The sequence below is a fragment of the Sinohyriopsis cumingii genome, chromosome 1 (assembly GCF_028554795.1).
Source record: "Sinohyriopsis cumingii isolate HCF-2022 chromosome 1, ASM2855479v2, whole genome shotgun sequence".
Classification (NCBI taxonomy): Eukaryota; Metazoa; Mollusca; class Bivalvia; order Unionida; family Unionidae; genus Sinohyriopsis; species Sinohyriopsis cumingii.
In genome coordinates this window covers 826,224-846,412 of record NC_142961.1, presented here as the reverse complement: position 1 = coordinate 846,412, position 20,189 = coordinate 826,224, and the positions used below count along the sequence as shown (strand labels likewise).

Below are 20,189 nucleotides of genomic sequence, written 5' to 3'. Positions count from 1 at the left end.
ATTTCTTTCAGGTAAAACTCTTTAACTGGTCAGATACACATGTACAAAAAGATGTTTTTCTGTACCATTTTAACTACTCTAGTATGTCTCTGTCACTAAGTGATAGTACTTAGTAATATGAAATTATACACTCTGCCTTATCAATAGGTCTTTTTCCTGTCTCAAATTCTCACATGTAAAACATCCATAAAAGTTGCTTATGATTTCTGGTCTACAACTTGAGTTATTTTATGGAAATAATCTTCCTTCTTTAAGTTTTTATAACCTTGCCTTTTAAACTTTTAACTCCAAGAAATTTCTTCTTTCTCTCTGAAGTAAGCAATGTACAATGTTTAGTCATGGCAAAAGGTACAGAACTTAGAAGTACTGCAGATATTGTTTCTCCTTCTTTCAGCCCCTTTGACCTTCATCTTAGTCTTTTTTACCCATAAATGAATAGGTGTCTTCTGTTTCAAATGCAAGACATCAACAAAGTTTCATCAAAATAGAAAACTCAAGATATCATCCAGAAAACTATTTTCTTGTCAGGAATTATTGTGATCTTGACCTTTAAAGTTTTCATTCCAAACTTAATAAGTGTCCTTTCTATCTCAAATGCAAGCAATTTACAAGGTCAACTTGAACTAGCTGATATATATATATATATATATATATATATATATATATATATATATATATATATATATATATATATATATATATATATATATAAGTTATGGTGTGAAAAGAGTTTTCCTTGTTTCAGTTCATGTGACCTTGACCTTTAACCTTTCAAGTTAAAAATTGCTCAGAAACTAAATTTAGAACAGATGAACACCATTTGTAGGCCGGCTGTGAGGTTTCCAAAATTTTGAAGAATCCAGTCTCCACTGACATTTACCCCATGACCTGAATCTCCACTGACATTTACCCCATGCCCAGAGTCTCCTCTGACATTTACCCTGTGACGTGAGTCTCCACTTGTATGGTTACAAGGTCTGACATAACTCTGTTCTATTATTTGTTGATTGGGTTTTTATTTTCCAGTTGGTATAGTTCTTAAATAACTCAAAAAACATATGTTCTGTACTGTTTTGTTAGGATGCCTTCAACAGAAGATTATAGTTATGTGATTGAAGGGGTAAAAAAAATTATATCACTGAAGCATGTCAAATAAAAAGTCTCTGTAAGTACTTAAGCTTAAAATGAATTTTAATCTTTGAAACATTCAAAGCATAAAATGCAGGAGTGGATACAATAAATAATTATTGATTATATCATGAAAACCCACCCATAGGCTTACTTGTCTAAAGCTACTCTTCAATTTTTGGAAAACAGTAAAGTCTTTTAATGGCTGAGAACAATGAATAGAAAACTTACTGTAGTATACCTTATTATAGCTTACAGTTAGCATGAGTTGAAAATGAGGAATAAATTGTTGTTAAAGTTGCCCAATTTTGGCACCTATTCTAACACATGCAAATCTTGAAAATAAACATTTAAATTTTAACCAAATAAAAAAATAAAATTGTATGTAGATACTGTGCTAAATTTGATTCATGATAATTGAATTGATTTGTAGTTTTACAGCACTGCACCACAAGTATGTTTTTTAAATTTGAAAGCAACTGGAATAAATTGCCTTGCCCTAGAACATACAAAGGCAGCCAATATGGGCTGATCTGATCTGAACCCCACCTAACAAGTCATACTTTCCGTGTATGATTGTATCTCCAGTCAAACAAATATGGGGGAATCAGAATAAAAATGAATGAGGAAAAAAAAACACTTCAATATAATAGCCATCATTAGTCCTACCTTACCCACATGACAAGCTATGGGAACCAACTATTCATGCTGCATTACTGTATTTGCAAAGGAATTGATTAAGGTTAATGAGGAGTGATGTCCCTTAAGGCCAGGTTGGCTAAACGTTACCAAACTTTCAATTAACACAATTAATAAGCCAATAAATTGTACTGATCCTGATCCAGTGGTTTCACAATTACCCCACGTTAAGCAAACAAGGTTTTATACACCTTCAAATGACCAAGTACAGAAAGTGTAAGAAAGACTGATAAGAAATGAACATAACGCTTACAAATGATATGACATGTATTGAATGGCCTACTTACTGTATCAACAAAAACAATCCTATGAAATTTAGTTTGCCCATGTCCAGTGCATTCTTTATAAGCTTTCTCACATATCCACATTGGCCAAGCCCGAGACTCGGACCCACGCAGACAGAGGTGAGATGGCAGTGATCCGTGACGGAGAGTGCTTTAAACCACTCGGCCACTCTGGGCCCCCTTTATAATGGTACTAATGCACTAACCTGGGATGGACGCTATCCAGATGAAGATGAGTAAATCAAGATGACTGCCTCTCCGTACAAATATTCTGACAAAAAGTAACACCACTGATAAAATGTCATCATAATCAACCCAGTATATCAATAACACTACAGATACAATGACACCATAATCAACCCAGTACATCAATGACACAACAGATACAATGTCATCATAATCAACCCAGTACATCAATGACACCACTGATACAAAGTCATCATAATCAACCCAGTACATCAATGACACAACAGATACAATGTCATTATAATCAACCCAGTACACCAATGACACCACAGATACAATGACACCATAATCAACCCAGTACATCAATGACACCACAGATACAATGACATCATAATCAACCCAGAACATCAATAACACCACAGATACAATGACACCATAATCAACCCAGTACATCAATGACACCACTGATACAATGTCATCATAATCAACCCAGTACATCAATGACACAACAGATACAATGTCATCATAATCAACCCAGTACACCAATGACACCACAGATACAATGACACCATAATCAACCCAGTACATCAATGACACCAGTTACAATATCACCATAATCAACCCAGCACATCAATGACACCACATATACAATGACACCATAATCAACCCAGTACATCAATGACACCACAGATACAATGTCACCATAATCAACCCAGTACACCAATGACACCACAGATACAATGTCACCATAATCGACCCAGTACATCTATGGCACCACAGATACAATGTCACCATAATCAACCCAGTACACCAATGACACCACAGATACAATGTCACCATAATCAACCCAGTACATCAATGACACCACAGATACAATGTCACCATAATCAACCCAGTACACCAATGACACCACAGATACAACGTCACCATAATCAACCCAGTACATCAATGACACCACAGATATAATGTCACCATAATCAACCCAGTACATCAATAACACCACAGATACAATGACACCATAATCAACCCAGTACATCTATGACACCACAGATACAATATCACCATAATCAACCCAGTACATCAATGACACCATGGATACAATGACACATTATTCAACCCAGTACATCAATGATACCACAGATACAATGACACCATAATCAACCCAGTACATCAATGACACCACAGATACAATGACACCATAATCAACCCAGTACATCAATGACACCACAGATACAATGACACCATAATCAACCCAATACATCAATGACACCACAGATACAATTTCACCATAATCAACCCAGTAAATGAATAACACCACAGATAAAATGTCACCATAATCAACCCAGCACATCAATGAATTCACTGTATCTGAGTATATCGATGAATGCATACTTATGTATCTGAGCACATCAATGAATACCCACTGTAAGTATCTGAATACATCAATGAATGCACACTGTAAGTATCTGAGTAAAACAATGAATGCACACTGTAAGTATCTGAATATAACAATGAATGCCCACTGTAATTAACTGAGTATATCAATGAATGGATGCTGTATGTATCTGAGTACAACAATGAATGCCCACTGTATGTATCTGAGTACATCAATGAATGACCACCGTATGTATCTCAGGACAACAATGAATGCATGCTGTATGTATCTGAGTACATCAATGAATGCACACATAAGTATCTGAGTACATTAATGAATGCACACCATAAGTATCTGAGTACATCAATGAATGCACACTGTATGTATCTGAATATAACAATGAATGCATGTTGTATATATCTGAGTACAACAATGAATGCATGTTGTATATATCCGAGTAAATCAACGAATGCACACTGTATGTATCTGAGTACAACAATGAATGCATGCTGTATGTATCTGAGTACATCAATGAATGCACACTACATGTATCTGAGTACATCAATGAATGCACACTACATGTATCTGAGTACATCAATGAATGCACACTACATGTATCTGAGTACATCAATAAATGCACACTGCATGTATCTGAGTACAACAATGAATGCATGCAGTAACTGAGTGCATCAATGAATGCACACTGTATGTATCTGAGTACATCAATGAATACACAATGTATCTGCATACATCAATTAATGCATACTGTATGTATGAGTACAACAATGAATGCACACTGTATGTATCTGAGTGCATCAATGAATACCCACTCTAAGTATCTGAGTATAACAATGAATACATGTTGCATGTACCTGAGTACATCAATGAATGCACACTATGTATATGAGTACATCAATGAATGGACACTATGTATCTGAGTACGTCATTGAATGTATGCTGTATGTATCTGAGTACATCAATGAATGCACACTGTGTGTATCAGAGTACATTAATGAATGCACATTGTATGTGTCTGAGTATATCAATGAATGCATGATATATGTATCTGAGTACATCAATGAATGCACAGTGTATGTATCTGAGTACATCAATGAATGAACTATTTATGTATCTACATACATCAATGAATGCACACTGTATGTATCTGAGTACAACAATGAATGCATGCTGCATGTATCAGAGTACATCAATGAATGCACACTGTATGTATCTGAATACAACAATGAATGCATGCTATATGTATCTGAGTACATCAATGAATGCACACCATAAGAATATGAGTATAACAATGAATGCATGCTGTATGTATCTGAGTACAACAATGAATGTATGTTGTATGTATCTGAGCACAACAATGAATGCATGTTGTATATATCTGAGTACAGCTATGACTGCACATTGTATGTATCTGAGTACAACAATGAATGCATGCTGTATATATCTGAGTACAACAATGAATGCATGCAGTATGTATCTGAGTACAACAATGAACACATGCTGCATGTATCTGAGTGCATCAATGAATTCACACTGTATGTGTCTGAGTACATCAATGAATACACAATGTACGTATCTGCATACATAAATGAATGCATGCTGTATGTATCTGAGCGCATCAATGAATGCACAGTGTATATGAGTACATCAATGAATGCCCACTGTAAGTATCTGAATATAACAATGAATACATGCTGCATGTATCTGAGTACATCAACAAATGCACACTATGTATATGAGTACATCAATGAATGCATGATTAATGAATCTGAATACATCAATGAATGCACACTGTATGCATCTGAGTATATCAATGAATGCACACTGTATGTATCAGAGTACATCACTGAATGCACATTTTATGTATCTGAGTACAACAATGAATGCATGATGTATGTATCAGAGTACATCAATGAATGTACACTGTATGTATCTGTGTACAACAATGAATGCATGATGTATGTATCTGAGTACATCAATGAATGCATGATGTATGTATCTGAGTACATCAATGAATGCACACTGTACATATCTGAGTAAAATAATGAATGCCACTATATATGCGCATAACATTGAATGCACACAGCATGAATGCAATAATGAATGCACACTGCAAGTATCAGTGTACAAAAAAATGCACACTGTAAGTGTGGGTACAACAATGAAAATTTCACAATTATTATTTTAGGAGTAAAAGATTTAATAACTTAGTATTTTAAAAATACTAAGCAGTTGGTACTCCTATAAAAGGTATTTTCCTCTTAGGTCTCCAACAGTACCAGACACCTCTAATTAAAAACTGCAACTAATACACCAGGTATTCACATCATCTGACTCAACAATGCATCTGTTGTGTGTCATCTTAAAATCAAAAGATTTGATAGAAACATCCTTATTTCTGGTTGAATAAAAATAGGTGTGGTTTTGTGATGGATCACATCAAAACAAAGCAGATATCCTGTTAGTAGTGGTTACAAACAAATACTTGTCAGAACAAGTGTGATCTATTCTGAAAGTATCCTTTTATTTTGGGGGTGGCTGGGGAGTGAGTAGTTTAAGATTGTTTTGTCTTTTGTCTTATAATTATTATTATTATTGGTATTAGTATTAAAAGCTCTGAATATAAAACCTTAACATCGTATCCATAAATGGTATGTCCAGAACTTATTATATATATATATATATATATATATATATATATATATATATATATATATATATATATATATATATATATATATATGTTGTTGTAGGGTTTAACGCCATTTTTCAGCACACAATAGGCCATACATGGTGGCCAGTATTAATGGTGGAGGAAGAACCCAGGAAAACCCCAGAAAGAACCACCGACCCACAAGAAGCTACTGGCAAGCTTTCTCACATACCCACATTAGCCGAATCCAAGACTTGAACCCACACAGACAGAGGTGAGATGGCAGTGATCCGTAACGGAGAACGCTTTAGACCACTCGGCCACTATATATATATATATATATATATATATATATATATATATATATATATATATATATATATATATATATATATATATATAGTACGTATGACTCATGCTGAAATGTATGTACCTGTGTATTGAATATTGTTCATATTTGTATGATTCCCAGTATAGTCACACATAGTCGTTCATGATGTTAAATATGTATGAGTGTGCAACAATACCTGGTTATGTGCAGGGTCTTGTATTTTTATTTTGTGTATTATTTTTTTTAACATAGCCAATTACAAAAACTGAGGACCATATGGCAGATGGGTCAGCCATGACTTAATGTGTTATCTTCATTAAAGATAATTTATTATTATTATTATTATTATTATTATTATCATTATTATTCTATTGCATGCTTGGTATATTTTAAAGCTAGATGGCATTTCCTGTCATGTTTTCTGGTCATATTTATTCTACAAGTAATATTTTATGCACTTGCATAGGGATCTGGCAATTGAAAAAAAATGATGTTAAGTATTAGATAATTTTAATTACGGGAAAACATGGAATGAAATTTTGCAAAATCATTCCAGTCAAAACCCAAAATTGTGTAGGAACAAGTTTTGTTTTTCCAAACAATTTTTGCTTTTATGAAGGTTAAACATTGCACACTTGTCTATCAAAAACACTGTCCCTGGGACAGATTACCAACTAGTCTTTCTTGACAAAAGGGCATGGAACCAGACCAAGGATATATTTTCCTTGGATACACATAGTCTTCCTGACAAAAGAGCATGGAACCAGACCAAAGATAAAGTTTACTTGGATTTCTTTTTGCAACCCCTTCCTGAAATCTGGAAACGCAATAATCATAGAATTTCTCCAAATTAACCTTGGAAAATCTTAGTAATAAATTTAGGTCGCTATCTGCAATATTTAGCTATAAACCAAAACTAATGTATTTGAAAACATGTAGGACTAGATTTATCATACAAGGTCTCCATAACCTGGTTACATCAAGGCCATCAAATCTTTTGACAAAATGAATGAACCATCTGATAACCCTTGCTAATCCCTTCTTGCACTCTTGTTTATCAGTAAGGATTTATTCAGTGCATAATATTTAGTAATATTTATGTACTAATCCAACAAATTTCCAAAGGAAAATCAATAGCAAACTCAAATCTGTGGTGCCTAAGGGCTGCTTACAAAAGCTGACTCTAAGCTAAATTGGGTTAAATGATATATTTGTTTTGATTTATAAAAGCCTCAGGTAGGATATATGTGCCTGTCAGTCTATTTGATGAGTCATAAAAGCTGTAGTTACACAAAAAATCCAAGCTTCAGTCATTTCAATACCTAGTATATGCAATGGAACAACTTCTGGTGGTGTTTTTCTGTTAAAATTCCATTTATTTTGAAATAAAGAAAAGATTAGGCAAATTATTGTACCGTCCAGGTTCATCTTAACTGTCATAATCTATGAATAATTTTGCACCTGTTTTCCAAGGTATTAGGTGCAACCTTAAATACATGCAACACAGGTGCAATTACTAATCCCCCAAAAAGCCATGTATTATATCTCTTTTAAAGATTTCTATTTTAAATTCCTGTTACATCCATTCAAAATACCCTAAACACTACAACTTTCAACCCAAATTTTAAGTAATTTTGAAATCAGTGTTATCTAAATAATTCTTTTCTTGCTGGATGCCCTACATTCAAATTTTTTAATATAATGTAAAAAAGTTGTTTTTTTAGAAAATATTATCAACGTTTTTTTTATAGTCATAGGAAAAAGCATTTATATTTTCATGTGAAAAGTTGTCTCCAAAAATATCCCATATAACCTGCTGACAGTTCATTCATAAAAAGTAACACTCAGATTTGATAAGAATGTTGACAGGTCAGACCATTACACTATGACTCATCCAAAATTAATTATTCATTGAAATCCTGTTTGTCAGTACATGATACCATCTAAAACAGAGAGGGATGGACAAATTATGGGGTCTCTTGTTTAGTATAAAATATACACTAAAACAAGCATATTTTTTCAAAGGTTTCCCAAGATATAGAATTTTGTTTTCAAATACGTGTCTGCTTAAACAACACTTTTACTTACTGAATAAAAATTTATGTTAAGATTCATTTGGTTTCTGCAGAATGTCTTGTCTCATCTGAGCCCCATTTTATGATGTATCTAACAACATGGCAAAATAATTAAGAATTTTACTGCTGATGATCTGCTGCTGTCAGTCACTGCCGGTAAAGTAAACCTAAGACAAGATGCGGTTTCAAAAGAGACAAAAACTAGTGAAATTATTAAAATAATTCACAGAATAAAATATTGAAGAAATCATTTGTATGGTTTGCTTGTTCAATGACAACAGGTTCCAGGTTGGGAACAAAAAATTCTGGTTGCAGTTTTTTCTGTCTTAAGCTACACACAACTATATTAAACTCACAGGTGAATGCCCAGAAACACTGGATTATAATTAGGTATTAATCACTGTTAATAGATCATAATACAGTAATGGACTTTCCAGGACCAATATTTGTATGTAGCATTATATTAGAATGGACTTTCCAGGACCAATATTTGCAGGTAGTATTAGAATATTAGAATGGACTTTTCAGGACCAATGTTTGTATGTAGCATTATATTAGAATGGACTTTCCAGGACCAATATTTGCAGGTAGTATTAGAATATTAGAATGGACTTTTCAGGACCAACGTTTGTATGTAGTATTATATTAGAATGGACTTTCCAGGACTAATATTTGCAAGTAGTATTAGAATATTAGAATGGACTTTCCAAGACCAATATTTGTAGGTAGTATTATAATATTAGAATGGACTTTCCAGGACCAATATTTGCAAGTAGTATTAGAATATTAGAATGGACTTTCCAGGACAAACATTTGTATGTAGTATTATAATATCAGAATGGACTTTCCAGGACCAACATTTGTATGTAGTATTATAATATTAGAATGGACTTTCCAGGACCAATATTTGTAGGTAGTATTATAATATTAGGATGGACTTTCCAGGACAAACATTTGTATGTAGTATTAGAATAACAGAATGGACTTTCCAGGACCAATATTTGTAGGTAGTATTATAATATTAGAATGGACTTTCCAGGACAAACATTTGTATGTAGTATTAGAATATTAGAATGGACTTTCCAGGACAAACATTTGTATGTAGTATTAGAATATTAGAATGGACTTTCCAGGACAAACATTTGTATGTAGTATTAGAATAACAGAATGGACTTTCCAGGACCAATATTTGGAGGTAGTATTATAATATTAGAATGGACTTTCCATGACCAACATTTGTATGTAGTATTATAATATTATAATGGACTTTCCAGGACCAATATTTGTAGGTAGTATTATAATATTAGAATGGACTTTCCAGGACAAACATTTGTATGTAGTATTAGAATAACAGAATGGACTTTCCAGGACCAATATTTGAAGGTAGTATTATAATATTAGAATGGACTTTCCATGACCAACATTTGTATGTAGTATTATAATATTAGAATGGACTTTCCAGGACCAATATTTGTAGGTAGTATTATAATATTAGAATGGACTTTCCATGACCAACATTTGTATGTAGTATTATAATATTAGAATGGACTTTCCAGGACCAATATTTGTAGGTAGTATTATAATATTAGAATGGACTTTCCATGACCAACATTTGTATGTAGTAGTATAATATTAGAATGGACTTTCCAGGACCAATATTTGTAGGTAGTATTAAAATATTAGAATGGACTTTCCAGGACCAATATTTGCAGGTAGTATTAGAATATTAGAATGGACTTTCCAGGACAAACATTTGTATGTAGTATTAGAATAACAGAATGGACTTTCCAGGACCAACATTTGTATGTATTATTAGAATATTAAAATGGACTTTTCAGGACCAACATTTGTAATTAGTATTATAATATAAGAATGGACTTTTCATAACCAACATATTCTAGTAGCATTAGAGCAGTATAATGGACTTTTCAGGACCAACATATGCATGGAGTATTAGAATATTAGAATGGACTTTTCAGGACCAACATTTGTAAGTAGTATTATAATATAGGAATGGACTTTTCTTGACCAACATTTGTGTGTAATATTAGAATATCAGAATGGACTTTTCAGTACCAACATTTGTATGTAGTACTAGAATCTTATATGGACTTAACAGGACCAACATGCATTTGTATTAGAATATTATAATGGACTTAATATAACCAACATTTGTGTTGTATTTGAATATTACAGTGGACTTTTCAGAACCAATACTTGCAACTAGTCTAATTGATTTCAGGAAGTTTTAACTGCACAATGTTTTTATCCTTAATCCATTCAATCAAACTGCAGCCATCCAAAACTTATTGGTTTCTATATCCCCTGATACTGAAGTTTTGTTAGTGAATATGCTGTAAGAACATGTCCTTGACATAATGTTATCCAATTAAAAAATCTGACATTTAACATTCACAATTACAATCAATTTATTTATTTTTGCATGTATCAATGGTTGTGGCTTTATGAAAAATAAAATTCATTTAAGCACTCGAATTCAGGGATTTTGGACAGGCACAGTTGTTTACTCAGACCATTGCTTCCAAAGATGGATCCTTCTCTGTGGTCTCTTTAAATATTTAGTTTGCAGCAGCATAAAATCCAAGGAAACTGGTATCTCATGGAAATGTGCAATCCACGAAAATTGGCACCTAACAGAAATGTGCAATAATAATAATAATAATGCTGACTTAGTAGAACACCTATTCTATGGAAGCTCTATGCACTTTACAGTATTAAATAACACATAAAAACATATACAACAAGATTACACAAACAAGAACCATGAAATTACAAATAAAAACATGCTGACAATAATTAAGGTGTGTGTGTGTGTGTGTGTGTGTGTGTGTGTGTGTGTGCATGATTTGTATTTTTAATGTAGCTTTAACACACTAACCCCTGGCGACAAGTTTACATGACAGGAGGTAGTAGCCTACTGCTGAACTTTGTAGCGTCAATGTCATGCATGATACACTAAAGTGGGTGGTATTATAGAAAGGTAGACAGATGTAGCTCTACAATGATACCAAATAATCTGGAAGTTCTAGTTGCACTACAAAATACAGAGGGAAAAACCTCATTTTTTGGACCCGATTTTTTTCCACCCAAAATTCACCTGTGGTTGGAATCCGATTTTGTGTCCATATTTTAGACTTTTTGGTCTCAGATCAAAGGCAGACCAGTATGAATTGCAAACAGACAGATGAACCTTTGTAAAAAGTTGGATAAGATGGGCATTTGGGATAACGATACAAAAATAATGGGTCTGTTAAACAAAAATAAACCAAAAAAGTCAAACTCTTACCCTTCTGCTCGTGCGCAAGCCAAATAGCCAATGAAAAATGATGTTTTAAACAAAGCTAGGCATTAGGTTATTGGAAAATCACCTGGAAGTTTTGTTTAGTCATATTGCTACTATGTCTGCAGTGTGGCTGTTTGGAGTGATGCCCTGCACTGGGGCATCATGCCTCAGACATGTAGCATGACATCACTTCTAGTCACATTATCTGGACACCTGGCCAACCAGTCTTAACACGATCCACTGAATGATGAGTGCCTAGCAAGGCAGCCGCAAGTACCATTTTTATAAAGTTTTGGTATAACTCAGCTAGGGTTCAAACCCACGACATACAGCATGCAAGGCAGTCACTATAACCACTTGGCCACCAGAGCAGTCTCAATAATTAAGGAATCAAAGATTATTAAATCTTTAAGTCTGTTTTTGAAGTCAAAATAAATGAATTAAAAATTGCACATCATAAATGAAAACCCAAGATTATTTAAGAAGATTTTCAAGACAACTACTGTTGTGGCTATTTTGGATGTCATTAGCGAAAACCCCATGTTGATATGACTAACCATCCATTTGGGAGGAATATTGATAACAAGGTTTCCAAAATGATCACTGTTGTGGTTATACTGGATGTCATTAGTGAAAACCCCATGTTGATGTGTGACCATCCATCCATTCAGGAGGAATAGTGAAAACAAGGTTTCCAAAATGATCACTGTTGTGGTTATACTGGATGTCATTAGTGAAAACCCCATGTTGATGTGTGACCATCCATCCATTCAGGAGGAATAGTGAAAACAAGGTTTCCAAAATGACACCTGTGGTGGGCATAATGGATGTCTAAGTAGCACCATTATATTTAGGACCAACTAGACTCTGGTGTGTGTGTGCATGTGTGTGTGTGTGTGTGTGTAGAGTTTCAAGGCAATCCTCCAAGTAGTTTCGGAGGAATAACCATAAGAAACTTGTGCTGATGGACAGGCATCAGATGACATGTGATGGACAACAGACGGACCATCCCATAACATCCTGACTGTTACTAGTAGAGATAAAAAAATGATTCATATACAACTGGTTTGAAATTAATAAAATACATAATCACAAAATCCAAAATAAACAACTATTTAGTGAAAGTGAGTATTCAAGGTGAGGAGTTTCAGGAATGAGGTGCCAGATTGACCTTCACAAGATGGATAACGAGAAGTGTGCTTTTAAATCATATGGGGAATGAACATAGTAGACTGGTTATAAGCTGTTGACAGTCGGGTTAACAATTTTTATAGAGAAATATGGCATGATCACATTACTGCATATAGAGAAAAATCTGTAAAGTTGCATCAACACTTCATGAATAAAAATCCTGCACTAGCAAGGATAGATTGTGGAAAAAAAAGTGTATCAAACTTTACCAGCCAATCTAGGCCAACTATGACACCTGGCTGCCTGTGTCATCAAGTTCATCGGGTCTAGAGATTTACATGCTACAGAAATTTAATTAGACTGATGATATTTTATGAACACATTTTGTAGCACTGAACACAGATGGAGATTTTCCCATGCCCCTGAACTTAAAATGCACTGCATGTTTCCATTTCAATGCATTCTGATTATTATTCACTGTAGTGCAAGTCTGATAGGGAATTAAAAAAGTGAGAGGCACTTGGTGTCCTGAATTAACCTAAAAATTGTAATCTGAAGTATCATAAGAATTGGAAGACGTCAGCCATAACAAAAAAAGCAACAATATCAATTATTTTAACCCTAAAATTTGGATATAATGTTACTGTTCATAAAAGTTTTCACTTGCAGACTGCAGAGAATCCTTCAATTCATTGATCAGAACATTATTAGGCAAGTTTCAGTTACACTGGGGGCCCCGAGTGGCCGAGTGGTCTAAAGCGCTCTCTGTTACGGATCACTGCCATCTCATCTCAGTCTGCATGGGTTTGAATCTCGGATTCGGCTAATGTTGGTATGTGAGAAAGCTTGATTGGACATTATAATTTTGGTGATACATACTGTTGTCAAAGACATACTTTGCATTGCAAAACAAGCTCAATATCAGAACTTGTTTCAGTCAATACAATATTATACTCGGAGTTAAAGGTTAATTTTTAGTGACAACCTAGACTTAATGGCACAAAGCAATTGATTTTCTTAATACTTTATGTCCATTCAAACTGATTCAGCAACATGATATCTTCCATAGATCATGAATTTGACCAGAGTTTACAGAAATTGAAGTAATGACATAATTTTGTCCTGGTCATTGGGAATTAAGCAGAACTGTCCCTACTGGGACAAGTGGCCCCTTTGGGCAAAATGTTGCATACAAGATCTGAAAATGTCAGCAATTTCCTGGAGGGCCCATAGGTCACCATTTAAACTCTGACTGGGGATATTACCACCAGCAGTATATGTACATAAACAGACTGACTAAACAAAAAAAAAAATAAATAAATTTTGTATTTATAAAGGAAAACACAAAAACATTATGATGTACATGTTCTTTACTGGCAGTGCAACCTTACACTGACCAAACCCACTTCCAACCTTACATTTACCAAGCCCACTTCCAACCTTACATTTACCAAGCCCACTTCCAACCTTACATTGAACAAGCCCACTTCCAACCAACACTCAGCACTGAACTTGCTGGGTGCATCAATACACAATCCAGACAAAACATATAATAAATTTTCCATTGAAGTTATCCAGGAAAAATTATTAGGCCAGAGTGAAAAGGAATTATTTTACATTAATCACAGTATACATATCTAAGTAATTATTGCCACAAGCCAACCTGGGAATTCAGACATGTAACACATGAGGGAAAAATTCTAATTTCCCTATTCTATGGGGTTCACCTTTTGCTATGGCAGGAATGATCACACATTTCCAGCTGGTAAGTTCTGACAGTAGATGTTACATGACAAACTGTACATTTCTGATTCCAGGTGCAATACAACCCTAACAGGCAATGGCCTGGAGGAAGGTTATCACCTAAGATGGACCACAGCTCTGTCAAACATGAAGTGGAAGAAACAAGTATCCTGATTAAGTACATTCATACCTCGAAGATAGTTGACATACCAAACATCATCGCAATATGCTGACAATTCATAGACTATGATGGGGTTCTAACTTCAAATAAAAACATTAAGATCAATCAACATACCTCCCTCAAAAAAGGACAAAAATGGATGAATTCCTGAAAAGGTACATGTACCATCGAAGGGGCAGTGTTAGCATACAACTCTTGAATTGTTCCTCACTGATCTAGTTACAACCAACTTCCAATATGAAGATTTAAAATCAACTAACAAGAACTATAACTCTGACAAAACCCTTAAACCCATTAGATGATGTTTATACCAAACTGCATTAAAGTATACTGAATGGTTCCTGAGTTAAGTTACAAACATCTTCCAACCTGAAGATAAGAAACTGATTGATATGGTCCAAAAAGTTGTCTGAATAAAGCAGATTAGAATGAAGCCTCTATAAGGTGCATTTATACTAGTTAGACCAGTGGTTACCAACCTGTGGGCTGCGGACCCCCAGGTTATTTCAAAAGGTATGTATTTTCTCAATTAACAGAGCCTAAAAGTACAACTATTACCATGATGGAGCCTGCAAAATGTTTTGAATTCAAGAAGGGATTTTCATACCCAGAAACCACTGAGTTAGACCATTTCATAATAAACTGCATCATGATATGTGCAATGGTTCCTCATATGCTGGTTAAAAACTTCCTTTAGTGAACATATACAACTGATCATCAAGGCCTATAACTCTGTCAGCTAGAGTAGTATTAACTGCATATTAGGCATATGCCCTTTAATAGTCCTCCATGTAGCAACAAGGTAGGGCTTGGTTGATTCTGGAGATTAGAGACCAAAGGGTTTCAATCGCCTGGATCTTTGGTCATGATATGCAGGCTTGAATCAAAGTTATTGTGAAGAAAGCATTATTTGTCTGTTAGACTTGTTATAGGCATTACCTCTGACCACTAGATTCCGGAATCTATATGCTGCTTTTTTACCTAAATAAAAGCTATCATCATAGTTTGCTTCAAGCAGCTTAGTCCAGAATAAAAGTTATTCCACATAAACCATTTTTCTTTCAGCCCTGAATTTTGAACTTTTGATCCCAAAATCAATAGATCTCTTTCATACATTAATAACAAGCACTTCTCAAACTTCTGTCAAGGTTTGTGCTCTAGAAATTACATTATTTTCAAAACTATTTACCTTATTTTAATGTGACCTTAACCTTTGATCTCTGATCCAAAATTTGTCTTCTTCTGAACTCCAAGTGCAAGCTCCTGACAAAGGTCAGCCTGTGATATGTAACCCAGTTTATTGTGCTCAAACCCTTTTTCTTTTTCTCAGTTGATGACCTTGATCTTTGACCTTTTGTCCCCAAAATAAATATGGTTCTTTCTCATTATAAATGCAAGCGTTCCACAAAGTGTGAAAATTGTAAGTAATATGTGGAAACCATTTTTCTTCTTTCAGACCTTGACCTTTTGACCCCAAAAATGATATTCTGTTTCCTTACCTCAAGATCATACCATTCACAAAGACTGGTCACTAGTTTTGGACGAGAACCTTTTATTTTGCAGAAACCCTGTTTATTCTTCCTTACCCCAACTGCAAAGTGTCCCAAATGTTTGATGGACACGTGCTCTAGAACTGAAATTACCATATGGAACCACTGCTCCGGTGGCCTAGTGGTTAGAGCATCCGCCTTGGATGCAGGAGGTCGTGGGTTCGATCCCCAGCCGAGTCATACCAAAGACTTACAAAAATGGTACTAACAGCTGCCTCGCTTGGCGCTCAGCAATAAGAGGTTAGTGTTAGGACTGGTCGGCCTGGTGTCAGGATAATGTGACTGGGTGGGACATCATGCTACATGTCTGCAGCATGATGCCCCAGTGCTAGGCATCACTATAAACTGTCACACTGCAGACATTGTAGCGATATGACTGAAACATTGTTAAAGCTACGTTAAAAATCCATATCACACACACACACACCATATATAACCAACATGGTTAATGAACCGATGGATCATAGCATAATAATGGCTGACATATAAATATTAAGTTTAAGAGATATCATAATCTTCAAAAAGTACATCTGCATTAAGAAAAGAGTTACATCAAGATATGTGAAATAATTCCTAATGCTATACTAATTATATCTATTAGCAATGGGTGGGTGCATTTCCAAACATCCTGCTCTCTATAATTGGCTCAGGCAGGTCATAAACAAAGGAACAATCAGTGGTAAGACCACAACAATTACCAAAATTTCTAAACTTGTGCACTGATTACAATAACCAAAACGATGCTGTACATAATGAAAATCTATCTCAAAGGTTTACTATTATAATGTGCTCAATGTGTTTCAATCTATCTCAAAGGTTTACTATTATATACTATTATAATGTGCTCAATGTGTTTCAATCTATCTCAAAGGTTTACTAGTGATCAATGTGTTTCAATCTATCTCAAAGGTTTACTATTATAATGTGCTCAATGTGTTTCAATCTATCTCAGGTTTACTATTATAATGTGCTCAATGTGTTTCAATCTATCTCAAAGGTTTACTATTATAATGTGCTCAATGTGTTTCAACCTATCTCAAAGGTTTACTAGTGATCAATGTGTTTCAATCTATCTCAAAGGTTTACTATTATAATGTGCTCAATGTGTTTCAATCTATCTCAAAGGTTTACTAGTGATCAATGTGTTTCAATCTATCTCAAAGGTTTACTATTATAATGTGCTCAATGTGTTTCAATCTATCTCAAAGATTTACTATTATAATGTGCTCAATGTGTTTCAACCTATCTCAAAGGTTTACTAGTGATCAATGTGTTTCAATCTATCTCAAAGGTTTACTATTATAATGTGCTCAATGTATTTCAATCTATCTCAGAGGTTTACTATTATAATGTGCTCAATGTGTTTCAACTGTTCTACATTATTTACCTCTTATTACGACAGGATTCAGTTTACAAACTGAATATAGCTGACAGTTTCGGTGAAAAAAAATCACCAGGACTGTCACAATATTGTTTGGGGCCAAGGGTGGCTGAGTGGTCTAAAGCACTTGCCTAAGCTGATCACAGCCATCTCCTCTCTATCTATGTGGGTTCGAGTCTTGGGCTATGCCAATGTGGGAGTGTGATAAAGCTGCCAGTAGCTTCCCATGAGCTACCTCTGTGTATCGCCTATCATCATTTAAACATTTACCAATGCAGTAAAACTGTCGTAACAGTCACCTTTACATAGCAGTCACCTGGCCTGTGACAGACATTGTTTAAATAAAGGAATATCATGGGTGTAGGGTCGTTGCAATTGCATATCGAAAATTTGGAATTTGCTGCCACCGTGCAGTAGTGACATCCGGTAGTCACTTACCAGCAGGCCCGTACAATTTAAATGTATGTTATATCGACTTATACCTGTATGAAATCGATAGGAAAATTATTTATTTTCTCAGAAATGGCAAGTATTATAATCGTTATGTCTTTAATCCACTGACAGACTAGATATAACTATGGCATTGATGAAACCTGACCCTGTACTTGCCATCTGCATTACTAGTCACATGACTTCAAAAATCTCAAATGACATCAGAAGTCCAATAGTCACATGATATCAACAACAAGCTCCTTTTTAATGTTGTTGTACAGAAATTAAATTATATTAAATGAAAGTCTGATACTTTCTGTAAAAACCAGCAATCTGGCCAGTCTGATTTATCAAGCATAGAGTACATGTCAACATGGTAGTCACATGATACAACAAAACTCCAGAAGTTGTTCTCAGAATATATAAATATGGAAAATTTTGTGTTCTTTCATTTTTTTGTATTTTTATTACAACCTAGTATATGACTTTCATTTAATATCATTTTTTTAAATTTTGTTCTCTACAACATTTGAAAATGTGGGTTGTTAAATCTGTGTACTCATGCAACTAGCAATGCAAATCATGAGTACCAGGTCACATTTCATCAACGCCATATTTTATAATGACCTTCAGCAGATTAAAAATATAAGGATTATAATAGCCACAATTTCTGAGAAAATATGTAATTTTCATATCGATTTCATGCATGTATCACTCAATCTAACAACATTTAAAGTTGGCTATGCCATCCGGTAAGCGACTATGCTTTGCCACTACCATGTTGGCCTCTTGTGATGCTAGACTGGTTTTCACACATTCCATGTCAGAAAAGATGTAGATATTGAGCAGACTTTGAAAACAAAAGTCTACTAAACGAAGCTAATCCACTCAGCATATATGTTTACTGCAAGCACCCAAATAATCCATACTGCACCCTATAAATATTCTGGTTAGAACTCGATAAATTTAACTCTCATTTTAGTTTCAACTCGATTACACCATTGTTTTGGCTGTCAAGTGCTGGCGGAAAATTCCCAGGATTTTTCCTGACTTTCATCAATATTTGCGAAATTCAAGGACTTTTCATGGTTGGGAAAAATTATAATTTCTCCCGACCTTTTCCCCGATTTCCCGGTAGCATTGGAACCCTGCATTGGATCTTTCATGTATTATTATGTTGTGGCTCTCAATCTTAATTAAAACTAAAATTTAGAATCAGTTTTTATTTTTTGTTTAGCTTTTTGTTTGTTTATGTGTTTGTTTACCTGCAAGTTTATTTTTTGTTTGCTTCTTTGTTTGCTTTTTGTATAAAAACTACGCTTTTGTATCAAGTACACATTTTTCCTTAAGATAAATCAGAGTGTATAATACAAACGCCCACTTGAACCATGCACTGTGAACATTTGCTTGCAAAGTCAAGTTCCAAATGCAAACAACACTGACTCTGATCTCCCACTGCATAATGCACCAGCAAGGTCTATGCTGTTTGTTCTACTGATTACACATATTTATAAAAAAAACTGCATAGACCCAAATCTGCCATTATATAATGTGATGGCAGATCTAGGTTTGTGCAATTTATCGTTGGACTTGGCTTATATATGGTATTCATACTGTGTTAGAAAAAGTTACATATAACATTAGTTATTAACAAAATAAAACATCAACTTGGGGAAAGGTTTTACTGAATGCACATGAATTGGATATGCAGTGGTAAT

At 34.5% G+C, this 20,189-nt stretch overlaps 1 protein-coding gene across 1 annotated transcript in view; it reads right to left on the bottom strand.

Annotated features, from left to right (window-relative positions):
• LOC149806308 (laminin subunit alpha-2-like) overlaps window positions 1–20,189 on the bottom strand; it is a 339,640-nt gene that overhangs the window by 289,984 nt on the left and 29,467 nt on the right. The window lies entirely within an intron of this gene.